The sequence below is a fragment of the Megascapheus bottae genome, chromosome 21 (genome assembly GCF_031878675.1).
Source record: "Megascapheus bottae isolate mThoBot1 chromosome 21, mThoBot2.hap1, whole genome shotgun sequence".
Taxonomy (NCBI): Eukaryota; Metazoa; Chordata; class Mammalia; order Rodentia; family Geomyidae; genus Megascapheus; species Megascapheus bottae.
The window spans coordinates 18520072-18531987 of NC_143529.1; the positions used below are offsets into that span (position 1 = coordinate 18520072).

Below are 11916 nucleotides of genomic sequence, written 5' to 3' on the forward strand. Positions count from 1 at the left end.
TTTTGTACACGTGCTGCTGTCATTAATTTTGTATATTTGTATGTTTTCATGATTGTTACACCCCTCTGTTTTGAAAGAAATGTTTTAAATTACCATCATTTTTGTGTGTGCACACTGATGCTGGAGTTTAAACTCAAGACCTCTCTCTTGGCCTTTTAGCTTGCAGTTGGCACTCTATCACATGAACCACACACTTCTTTCTGAAGGTTTTTTTGTTTTGTTTTGTTTTTGTGGATTACTTGAAGATTAGTCAGGCATATGAAATGCTCTGCTCACTCTGACTATTAGTGTACCAGATAAGTCAGACTAAAAGGCCTTGCCACTCATAGTTGACTCAGAAGGAAATCCTTTACTATTCTCTAAGGCATCATTTATATAAAAAAATCAGTTAGTGGTAATAAGTGACAATCTCATCCTGCCATGCAATTGCTGAGAAACAAGAGGAGCTAAACTCAGGATAAAAGAGAGGCAGTAGCCATAAAAGAATTGCTCTAAATATAGGTGCATACCTTCTATTATTGTCCATCCCTCAAATAATTTTTGTAGGGATTTCTTCCATTTGTTTCTTCAAAATTAATATTTTACTCCAATGATTAAGTTATTACATTTCACTTTTTCTCCTAATATTTTTTTTCTAAGACATTAATACAACTAAAAATGTCAAGATATAAGGAATACTTTTCTGGTGAGACTATCAATACTTATATGAGCATATAATCTACAGTTATGGCTACATTTTTCATTAACTATGAAAACAAAATGTGTCAACATTGACCTAAGTCATAGACATTTTTGTTAATTTATCACAGATTAACCTTGCATATCACACAAACAAGATGTAATTGAAATATTTACTTGTTCTACAAATATTTGCATCAAACCATCAGAGTGAAATGAAACACTGGCTATAACAAAGAAAAATCCTTTTCTCATCATGCTAGAAAAATCTAACACCAAATAGCTCCCATTCTAGAGCAGCACATCTAGAATTTAAGGATGCCTGCTCCGCTCAAATACCTTTGAGGGAATTTTTGTCCTGAAAACTTTTCAAATGTGAGAAGGGTACCAGCCATTCAAGGATGAGTTGGACCACTCCACTTCAGTATCAATTCTTTGGTCAGTGCAGGATGGCCTTGATATTCAAAATTGGGATTTTTTCCCTCCCTTTCTGGAAATATAAATTTGAGAATATTAAAAGATACATAAGTTGAGAGGTTAACTAGATAGTATTGGAGAAGAGATGAATATGATAAAAGCAGAGCAATTTTGAATAAGGCAGAGTTCAGATACAGTGATTGGGGAGCTTTTGTTTTTGCCAGTCCTGGGGCTTGAACTCAGGGCCTAAGCACTGTCCTTGAGCCTTGAGCCTCTTTGTGCTCAAGGCTAGTACTCTACCATTTAAGCCACAGCACCACTTCCAGCTTTTTCCAAATGGCTTATTGGAGATAGGAATCTTATGGATTTTTCTGCCTGGGTTGCCTTTGAACCTCAATTCTCAGACACAGCCTCCTGTGATCTCACAGCTAGGGTTATAGGCTCAGGGAGATTTTAATCAACTAGAGGTTCATGGATCATAATATGAAAATTGAATTTTAATCTGATTGAAATGGGAAAACAATGGTAAATTATGACCAAATGAATTTTCTGAATTAGACTCCATAGTTTCATTTTGGTGTGTGTGTGTGTGTGTGTATGTGTATGTGTGTGTGTGTGTTTGTGAGAGAGACAGAGAAAGAGAGAGAGAGAGAGAGAGAGAGAGAGAGAGAGAGAGAGAGAGAGAGAGAGAGAATGCCAGAAGGCCTAAAAAGTCAGAAAATTGCTTTTAACATATCACAGATAGATATGTTGAGAATTTGGATAATGAGATGATATATAGATCTGGATCAAAGACAATGCTCAGTGCTGGGGTTACAAGTTTGGAAGTCATCAGCATATAAAATGTCCATAAAAGAGTGACATAGGACATGAATGTGAGTAAACACAAGCAGAAAAATGAAGAGGAACAACTGCTGAGCCCTAGAGTAGTAAAACAATGTAAGGGCAGCAGGTGCAGAGAGAATCAATAAGAAGTCAAGAAGAACATGACTAAATCCAGGCAAGTATAGCCTAAAGCCAAGTGAAGAAAATGTGTGGAGCAAATGAAAAATGTCAGCTGAGCACAAGGCTGAATAGTGAGGTCCTGAGGAAATGGCTATTGGATTTAGCAATATAGAAGTCACTTATGGTAAGAACATTTTGGCTAGTCTAGCTGCAGACATGACTGGGGTTTACATAGAAAAATGAGATAAAGATATTGCAAACATCAAGTTTTACATATGATTCTTGGATGACATGTATGTGTTGGCAGTGCAAATTATCAGAAGCCAATTCCAGTTAGAAATAGAACTCCTTCATTTCTATTTACCATAAATGGAATTTACATTCAATCCAATTCATACACAAAGTCCTTTGCATAATTGTTCACAGAGAGCAACTGTAGACAAACATGACTATCCAGGATTGGTCAAATAAAATATGGTTTTCAGAGTATATGGGATTGTATTGTGCAATACTGTAGAGCTATTGGAGAGAAGAATATAAATTCTGTATGTTTGTACATTGAAACATTTCCAAGTTATTTTTTAGTGAACAAAACCTATGGACCTATGATATTCATGTTTCACATCTTTGGGCATGTATCTTCATTTGGCTTATTCAATTAGTTGAACTTGACAGGGTCAATGGCTAGTACCATTATACTACTGAGATACTGGAATACTCTAGGTTTTAGGTGTTAAACTACTAGAATTTTCATCTTAGATCTCATTTAAAGTTTCTCCTCTTCTTCCTCAGTATTCAACTGCCCAGAGTGGCTTGGTTTGCCTCACAGCTAGCTGCTGTTTCTTTTCCTTCAGGGTGGGTGCACGATGGAAAGAACAAAAGTCAATTTCCCTGAATGGTTTTGTTGAATTTTCTAAATGCAAGCTTCTATCCAAACTCTGACTCTTCCAAAGCTTTGGTGGTTACACTGAAGACCCTCCATTGGCACTCTTGAAAACTCACCAGTTGCTGACAAGAGTAAGCAGTCACTAGATGTCCTCTATGACCCCTACATTAGCTTCTCCCTCCCTTGACGGACACCTTTTTTGTGTGGCTTCTCTCTGACATAACATCATCTTAGCATCTTACAAACTTACCAGTCCAACATGATTTAAATTCTTTTGCTTAACAGTGGGAAGCTTCCAAAGAAATATGAGAATTTTCTACTCTGCTGCAATCTTACTATCAGGTGTTACTGAACAACACACGTCTTGAATTTTGAGACATATCAATATTTATTAAGCAAATACGCAGAAGTGAGGAACAGATAAAAGCACTTCCCAAGTTCTCCAAATGCTTGATGATGATTCAGCTCTCTGAACTTTTAAGTGTTCCAGAAAGCATCTTGCTAGATTATTCATGGAAGAAAAGAGCATTCTTTTGATTTCTTTGTTGTAGGAATATGACCATAAATCTACCTAAACTGATGGCTTAGACATAAGATCTGTTGAGAGTAAAATTCTGAGAAGCATTCTTTGAGAAAAGAACAAGAATCCCATGGATTATTATATTCTAACCATTGAAGATATTTCTAGAATATTCTAGCTAATCAATATTCCTTGGATATCTCTAACTTCACTCATGGAAATGAACTTAAAAACAAATCCTCCAAACTAATTAAGGTATTATTATTAATTGTGCCAATAAAATCCCATTTCTGTTCTTCATGCTAATTATAAGCATCTGACTTTGAGATAGGTATAAATGAAAAGTTAGGATCTCCACATTTGATGTGTTGACTTGTCTGAAGGAAGAGCCTGTCCTAGGGATTACTGTGGGACATGGAGAAATATACCCTAAGAGAAGAAGAAACAATCCTACTCAAAAACCTCCTAGTGGGGGCTGGCAGTTTGGCCTAGTGGTAGAGTGCTTGCCTGGCATGCATGAAGACCCAGGTTCGATTTCTCAGTACCACATACATAGGAAAAAGCCAGTAGTGGTGCTGAGGCTCAAGAACAGGCCTGAAGACCAATGGAATAGAACTGAAGACCCAGATATTAAACCACAGACCTATGGCCACCTAATCTTTGACAAGGGAGCCAAAAAAATAGAATGGAAGAAACATAGCCTCTTCAACAAGTGGTGCTGGCAGAACTGGTTAAGCACATGCAGAAAACTAAAGTTGGATCCTTCTTTGTCACCCTGTACTAGAATTAACTCCAAATGGATCAAAGACCTGGAGGTAAAAGCAGATACACCGAAAACTTTACAAGAAGGAGTAGGAGATACACTAGATCTCCTAGGCACAGGACGAAACTTTCTTAATAAGGACCAAGAATCACAACAAATCAGAGAAAGGCTGGATAAGTGGAACTGCATTAAACTGCGGAGCTTTTGTATGGCAAAGGACATAGCTAGTAAAATAATTAGGAAGCCTACAGAGTGGGAGAAGATCTTCACCAACCATACAACAGACAAAGGCCTCATATCTAAAATATATTAACAGCTCAAAAAATTGAATAAATCCAAAACTAATCTCCAAAGTAACAACCATCCCATTAAAAGATGGGCCAAAGACTTAAAGAGAATCTTCTCTGAAGAAGAAACAAAAATGTCCTATAGACACATGAAGAAATGCTCAATATCTCTGGTAATAAAAGAAATGCAAATCAAAACAACTCTAAGATTCCACCTCACTCCAGTTAGAATGGCCAGGATCAAGAAAACTAATAACAACAGATGCTGGGAGGGTATGTGGCCAGGAGGGATCACTACTACACTGTTGGTGGGAGTGCAAACTTGTTCAACCACTATGGAAAGCAGTATGGCAGTTTCTCAAAAGACTAGAGATAGAGCTCCTCTATGATCCAGCAATTCCACTACTTGGCATTTACCCAATTGTCCAGAAACAGGGGCATACAAAATCCACTAGCACAATGATGTTCATTGCAGCACTATTTACCATAGCAAAGATATGAATCCAACCTAGATGTCCCTCAGTTGATGAGTGGATCAACAAGATGTGGTATTTGTACACAATGGAATTCTATGCTGCTGTCTGGAAGAATGACATCGCCCCATTTGTTAGGAAATGGAAAGACTTAGAAAAGATCATATTAAGTGAAGTAAGCCAGACTCAAAGGAACTTAGGCTCAATGGTTTCCCTCATTTGTCATAATCAGTAGAAACCTTGGGCTCTCCTAGCAGAGATTTGCAATAGAGCAAAACCTTGATACAAAAGGCCAGATAGTAGGATGCTAAATGAAAGGATCTCTAGGCTATAGAAATATAAGCCATATAATGAATGATTGTTGTTCTTAAGGTACTATGTTATTTCTTATCTGTTTTGCTGTCCCTTGGTTATCTCATATTGTTACAGTATCTCACTTTGTTACCTGATATATCAGATATATTTGTATTTGGTTATTTGAAATTTGATAGGGAACGGGGGAAAAGAAGATGAGGGGTGGGATTGGGGGGAGGGAAAAGGGGACCAAGACATGTGAAAGGGTATCAATGTATGGGAATTAATGCGCCATCTATCTGGCAAATATCATGTAACCTTTCTATTAATTACAATAAAAATATATGAAAAAAATTGTTTACCCACTATGTTGTGAATGACAGCAAACATTCTCTATTCTTCACATAATGCTTTTATTTATTAAATTGCTTACTATGTTTTGAAAATACAGCATGTTCATCATGTTTCCCATTCACACTCTGATGTTCTAGGACCTTTCCTGATAAGCTTCTGAAAGAAAGGAGAAAAAAACAGCACTGCTGTCCTAGTAACGTATTTTATTTAGTAAATGTAATTGCTCCTCCATGAAGCATTGATTAAACTTTATAACTTAAAAGGTCAGATGTAGATTTATGCAAGATAAGATCACATCTTATGAGAGCCCTTTTAATTGATATCACTACCTATCTCATTCTTCTGTGTATTCCTAAAAGTATCTCTTCAGAATTTATAAAGACCAATTGTCAATGTATACCCCAGGCCAAGTGGAAAATCTCACTCACCTGGAGCAGTTAACTGTTCATTATATCCCCCAAATCAATGAACTAGTGGGAGATGAATCTTTTGCTTAATTTTTAGTGTATATGGAAAGTCAGATAGAAGGCTCACTTCTGATACTACAGATCAATATTTAATAAAATAGTTATGTATTTGATGTGTTTTGTTGTGCAACCAATCACTTCCAAGTTCTATTAAACTCAAGATAAACTTGGTTTCTCCAAGTTTTTGTAGATCAGAAATCTGGATATGGTTGAGTTAATGTAACTTGGTTTCCAGACCTCTCAGAATGTTGAGATGGAGGTGTTGATTGGAATATGGTCATTTTCTTTTTTTGCCAGTCCTGTGGCTTGAACTGAGGGCTTGTCCTTTGCTTTCTCAAGGCAAACACTCTACCACTTGAGCCACAGCACCATTTCTGGATTTTCTGTGTCTGTGGTACTAAGGAATTGAAAGCAGACCTTCATGCATGCTACACAAAAGATATAGTCATCTTGATGCTAGTGGGAAAGGACTTGCTTCCAAGCTCACTTGTGCTATTGACAGGTGCTTAGTAACTGTTGACTAGAGTTATGAGTTGTATGCCAACGGATTCTCCATATGGGGATTTTTCTGCATGGCAGCTAGAAACCTAAAATTGGAAAGTGAAGGAATGAGGGAGAAGAGAGAAAATGAGAATGGGCTTATAATGGAATTCATAAGCCAGTCTATCACTTGTTCTTTGTCTCTTAGAAATGAGTCAATAAATTAACCTATCAAGTTGTGCGCCAGAAGCTCACACCTGTAATCCTTGCTACTCTGGTGGCTGAGATCTGAGGATCTCAGTTCAAAGCAGCCAGAGCTTAAAAGTCCCTGAGACTATTAATTCTGATTAATCACACACAAAAAAGCTTGAGGTGGAGCTGTGATTCAAGTGGTACAGGGCTAGCCTAGAGCAAAAGCAGCTTAGGAACAGTGCCTCACACATTGGGTTCAAGCCAGTGGATCAGATCCAAGAAAAAATACATAAATTAAAAAATGAAATAAAATGAGCCTACTTAAAGGAAGGAGTGCAGACTGTGTGAAACTTGGTGGCTGAAATCTTTCGGGGCCAAAAGTTCATCAGCCTGTACAATATCCCTGCCCTTTACCTCTTCCAGTCTACCTGTTTTCAACTAGCCATAGCCCATGTCATATTTTCTTACCCCCACCCTCTCCCCTGAACCTAAGCAAGCTAAAATTCTATTTTTCACTATAACCTTCTTCTCAGGGTGAACACATACTAGCTTAGCAGAATATTTAGACATTTCATTCTCTTTAGTACCTACAATCCCTTGCCTCTTTACCTCATTTGTACCTAATTAATTAATTATCTTGTTAATTAATTTTAGTACTAAGACTTAAACTTGGGGCCTTGTATCTTTTAGGCACGCACTTTACTGCTTAAGGTAAGTCCCTTACCCTATACATTCCTAAACGTGTCTGTGAAGGGTCTCAGCAGTATAATTGAAGCCATATAAACTCACTAGCATATGTTAGAATTAATTATTTGAACTATTTCAATTGAGTTGTTATTACCATAGCATGTTTTTTAATAGTTTTAGTGATTAATTTTTAGGATGGAATCTGTTTAAATAAATTCTCTTAGTGATATTTATAGCAAAGTTTCTCTGTTGTAAGCTACGATTCTCAAAAGAGTTTCCTGTCTAACATTAACTTCATTCTGAGAAAATTCTGTGTTTATTGTTCCCAGTCTTATCTTAATCCTTTCCTTGTGACTCAGTACGGGGGTTCAATTATAAAGGGACAGAAAGCTTTTGACATTTGGACCAAGAACAATATTGGTTATTAGACTTGGTCTTACCTTGGAACAAGCTGTCCCTTGGAAAACATTATGTTATATATTTTTTTGGTCTCTAGAGTAAGTAATGAATAATACTACCCAGCCTTTTGTGCTCCTTGAAGAAACGATAGAAGCCTTTGAAAATGGTTTGCAGCTTTTTTGGCTTTGTTCCCTTTCTTGGGAACTGTGATTTTCTTTTATATTATGTTTAAGCCTTTTTCCTACTTGTCCAAAAATTTCAGAGGGAATAAACTTCATTTAATAATCCGTACACAGCCTTTTAACTATTTTCAACTTTTCCTTCTGAAGTTTGGAAACTGATTGCTACTGACCTCTGAAAACAAGAAGAGAAATATGAGATCATTCGGTGAACAGCAGCAACTTGACTATTCCAGGAAACTCTTGTCCAGAAAACACTTTCATTCGTTGTTTCAAGATCATTTTGAAAATCAAGTGTTCTGGGCATTGAACTACTCAGCTAGGCCTCCAACGTGAACTCAGAGCAGTAACTCCCTTCTCTAAGCTTCAGGATGTGACTGTTCACATTTGAACAGTGCTTAGCTTGGGCTTGCTATAGCCATCATACTTTATTATTTTGAGATCATCATCATCATCATCATCATCATCATATCTGATGTAAGGTATTATTTTCACATCATATTTTTTCACTATCTTAAAAGACCTGAACAGATAAATCAGTCCCTGAAACCCTCATAAATATCTTGTTGGCCTTTTTTTTTGTGTGTGTAGGTCATGGAGCTTGAATTCTGGGCCCAGGCATTGTCCCTGAGCTCTTCAGCTCAAGGCTACTGCCCTACTCCTTGAGCCACACTGCCACTTCTAGGTTTCCAATGGTTAATTGGAGATAAAAGTCTCACGGACTTGAGTGTCCAGCCTGACTTTGAACCTCAGTCCTCAGATCTCAGTCTCCTGAGTAGCTAGGATTACAAGCTTGAGCCACTGGTGCCTGGTTTTCTTTGCCTTTCCTACCTGCACATATGCCTAAGACTGCATCAACAAAATAATCTTTATTAATCTGACAAATAAGTATCTTATCTACAAATAGTTATCTTTCTTCACCAACTAATAGTTTCATGGATTTTTTTCAAGATGGGACAGTTGACACAAGTAACTGAGATTTGGCTACATAGAGATAGAATTTGTGTGTTAATTACAGCTTATTTGTTTCTTTTGATCTATGCATATATGTGAAAGAGATCACAATATAACCAAGTAATCCTGACTGCAAGTGAAGGAAACAGTGTATAGGAAAATGTAAGACAACTATATCAAATAAAATTTTGTAGTTCAGTAATAATATTTCCAGTTAGCTAAGTGGGACTATGAGGACTCTTGGAAGCCAGACAATTAGAATTGAGGAATGATACAGAGCTGTTTCATGAGCTAGGTCTTTTCTTGTTTAGATGTTTAATGTCTCCTATAGGCCATATGATAAAATTTGTTCTCCAGAGTGGCACTAAAGAGAGTTGGTGGGAACTTTAGGAGTTTAGATCTTAGTAGGAGATGATTTAGCCATTGGGGAAAATTCTCAGAAGAAGGTAAGAGGTCAAGTTCTCAGAAGAAACTTTGTGTTTCTGGTTCAGTGTGTGATCACTTGCTTTTATTTAGTATCCTTCTGCCTGGGGTCAGATTCCCGATGAACTCTGTATGTAACCATAGTCATCACTCAAAGTGTCTCTGCCTAAAAATGGGTGATATTTAATCTCTCACATTCCCTTCAGAGGAGATGAGGGTAACTAGGTATTTTACTGTCAGCTTTTACAACAGCCTATTCCTAAAAAGGCATCTGTAAATCTATAGTCATTGGGTTCAGCCTGGTTACTTCGGACTGCAAGATCAGCAGAGCACTATGGACAGATTCTTGTGCGATAAGGTCATCTGGGATTGTAACACTTGATGATGGGAGATGAAGCTGCTCCCCAAGCCTGAGCAATCACCACCTCCCCCAAACTGGATTGTAGCCCTAAGTGATAAAGACTTCTAGAAGCCATCTTGCAAAATCAGAACTGAAGTCATGATATGATTAATCAAATCAAAGTTGACCTAAACGTCTTCATTTATGCACAATTTTCACTTCCTGCTTCGAATTATTCTCTAAACCTAAAAGCAGCCTCTGTATGCCCTGAATATGGGCTGAAATGCTTGATTTCCTACTTCCCCAAGTAGCCATTTTCATCCATATTTTTTTGCTGATTTTTCTCTATTATTGTAATAGCTTTGAGATGAATGTCTGGACTGACATATTAGAACTCATGTGTCTGCAACTAGGATATTTGCTTCCAGAAAGCACTGCTTTATGAACCTGAGTGATCAGAACTTCAAGGAAGTTTACTAGTACATTTATGGTCATTAGGTTAAAATATGAATGAAAATGCCATACTGTGGGAACCCTATAGCTGTGACTGCTGCAAGGAATTTGCATTGTACTTGAAGGACATCAAGAGAAAACCCTGGCTTTCTCTCCCCAATCATCCTATCACAAGACAAGAGGAAACCCTTCATTTATGTATCTCAGTGATTCCTGGCATTCTGGATTTCTTATGGAAACTGCCAGTGTTAAATACTTCCTGATTCCTTGTTATCTACCTATCTACCTCTTGGGATGTGCCCTTTTGTTTATTTTTCTGTGTAACTCTTAGAAGATAGCCTTGGGACAATTAGAACTTTTGAAGTGGAGATTGGTGTTCAGGGAAAGTCTTCTTTTCTCTTCTCTTCTCTCTTTTCAAACCATTTCTGTTCACCTAGTCCTTGAATTAAAGGAAATCACTGCCTTGTTTGTATTTACAATCAACACACAGATATAATTTGCTGTCCCTTCAAGCACTGATCTTGCTAATATTGAATGTACTTTGCAGATATCTACCTCTCTAAATAGTCTGATGATTTGTCTTGTTCAACTAGAAAAGAAAGATATCACCTTTGTCCCTCTGCTGAAGTTGTCCTTGAACACCAAACTACTGTTCTTCCTATCACTGGCAATCTGCCATCTTAGTACCCAAGACTTCATTCATCCAGCATTGTGACACATTTTAAAATCCATTGAAATTCATTTTTATTCAACCAGAAGAGAATTTGACACTCTCCCCCACCCTTTTTTTTTCCATTAAGTCAAGTTTTTGGCTTTCCTTATTGAAAAACAGAGCAATGACAGGTTAGGTCTTTGGTTAGAGTAGATGAGGTTTCAGGAAAGGAGAGAAACAGCAGTGGAGCAGTCTCTCTGTTAATATTAAAAGAAATAAAAATGAGTACATTTTTTCTATACTTTGAGTTCTGATCTTTATTTACTTTAGTAGAGAAAATACATACAGTTACTCAATCATGTGATATTTAAAGTCAGTGCAATTCATTGGTCTTTTTTATGAATTTGAGGAAATCAAATGATACAACATGATGGGACATTATTTGTGGTATGTCTGTTTTCTCTGATCCAACACATGAATCTGAATAAATTGTCCTTATAGAATTTCAGTAGCTTCTTATGATTTTTATTTGAAATAGTACATATTTTCCTTTCTCCATGCCAGTCCAATTTCTGGAAGTTTTTGTCAGAACTAGTTCCAGATTACATAAACAAACCAAAATGCAATACCCAAATGAAAATAACCATAGATTCATCAAGTATGAGTTTTACAGCATTTAAACTCCAAAGAGAGTGCATATGTATTTAGAAAAGTTTATTTTTCCAGTCTTAAAAATATTTAATTATAAGACTATGCTTTCAGGGACCATTTCTGTAGTATGTTACGAGAGAAATCTCACTGATCATGCAGAATACCTATATTGGACAAAGGAGCCAAAGAGATACAATGAAATAAACACAGCCTCTTCAATTATTGGTGTTGGGAAAACTGGGCAGCCACATGCAGAAAACTAAAAATTGATACCAGCCTATTGCCATGCACAAGTATTATTCAAAAAGGATCAAAGGCCTCAATATCAGACCTGAAACCCTCAGACTGCTACATAATAGAGTAGGAGAGACACTGGAACTCATAGGCACAGGCAAAAACTTCCTGAACAGAGTCCGAGGGTC

The 11916-nt window shown here is 37.0% G+C and overlaps 1 pseudogene; it reads left to right on the top strand.

Annotated features, from left to right (window-relative positions):
- Window positions 1–11589: 11589 nt before the first annotated feature.
- Window positions 11590–11671, top strand: LOC150048721 (small nucleolar RNA U3; annotated as a pseudogene).
- Window positions 11672–11916: the final 245 nt, after the last annotated feature.